The sequence below is a fragment of the Borostomias antarcticus genome (assembly GCF_949987555.1).
Source record: "Borostomias antarcticus genome assembly, chromosome: 25".
NCBI lineage: Eukaryota > Metazoa > Chordata > Actinopteri > Stomiiformes > Stomiidae > Borostomias > Borostomias antarcticus.
In genome coordinates this window covers 7,797,841-7,799,192 of record NC_140258.1, presented here as the reverse complement: position 1 = coordinate 7,799,192, position 1,352 = coordinate 7,797,841, and positions in this window count along the sequence as shown.

The following is a 1,352-nucleotide window of genomic DNA, read 5'->3' as shown; positions in this document are numbered from 1 at the left end:
ATAGCTGAACCAAAACTGTATTTAAACAATATTCCTATTGAAAAAGTACAAGAGAGAAAATGGGTATTACCTTTGATCACAAATGATCAATCTTATCAATAATGTTATCAATATGGTCTAAGCATATTAATAACATTATGAGCAAAATGGGATGGGTATGTCAGTTGTAAGATGAGTTTCAAAAGGTTTTCAAACACGACATGCAACAGAAGGTTTATACTACCCAAAGAGAAAACAAGTATGATACAGAAAACTGCCATGTACAGAGTCAGTGTCAGGTGGAATTCATTGTCAATTCATATTGTTCAAGCTACAGATCGATTCAAAATTTTGTTAAAACAGTATCTTCAATATTTCAGGAACTGTGATTGAATTGAATTAACCCTAACCCAAACAGAAAAATGTAGAAAGTTATAAGTATTTATTTATTTGTATAAAACCTTATGAAATCAATGTGTGAAACCCTTTGAAATGTAAAAGAATATTATTTATCTATGTAGCCTAATTATTATGTAAATATTATTTAATTTCCTATGTATCAAGTATGTACTTGATTCTTAATGTTACAGATGAGCTATTGTGTCTGTGTCTTGTATGTTGCTATGTATGATTGTATTGTATGTTGTTGTTTATGGTTGTATTGTATGTTGTCCAGGAAGAAAAGCCATGCTTATGCAAGTGCTAATGGGAATCCACAAGAAAGAAAGAAAGAAAGAAAGAAAGAAAGAAAGAAAGAAAGAAAGAAAGAAAGAAAGAAAGAAAGAAAGAAAGAAAAAGAAAGAAAGATAAAGTCTGAGATCAGTGTTTCAGTTCTCAATGCTCTCTGTGTTATCCTGTGTCCTACTCCACGGTCATCCTTGAAGGAAACACAACTACAATCCCACAAACTCACAGCGACTGGCCCTATCAAGGCTACGTCCAAAACACGGTCAGGACGACCCTGTGCAGATCAAAACACCCGAGGCCAGCCGCAGCCCACTGGCTCCAACCTTCTCTGTGGCTCCGTAATAACCACGAGACCACCTCAGACTTGCCTAAATAATACTTCACTCTCTTTTCTCCTTTCCAAGGTTGTTGTCTATGTTCATAGAGTATAATGATCTGTCCATCAAATGAACAGAGTTTGATCCATATGCTGCTCTCAGCGGACGGGTTGGTGGACGAGTGATTTATTGTCGGACTGAAACTGAGTCGAACTGACAGCTGAGGCGAGCTTAAAAAAGCAGCCATATTAGCGTCTGTCTGTTAAGTTGACCTCGCACCTCCTAATCAGTCTCACAGAAAATTGATTAGATTTTTCATATGGAGTTGAGGGGAAGTAGAAGGGAGGCAGGCACAGCCTGTTCTGTTGT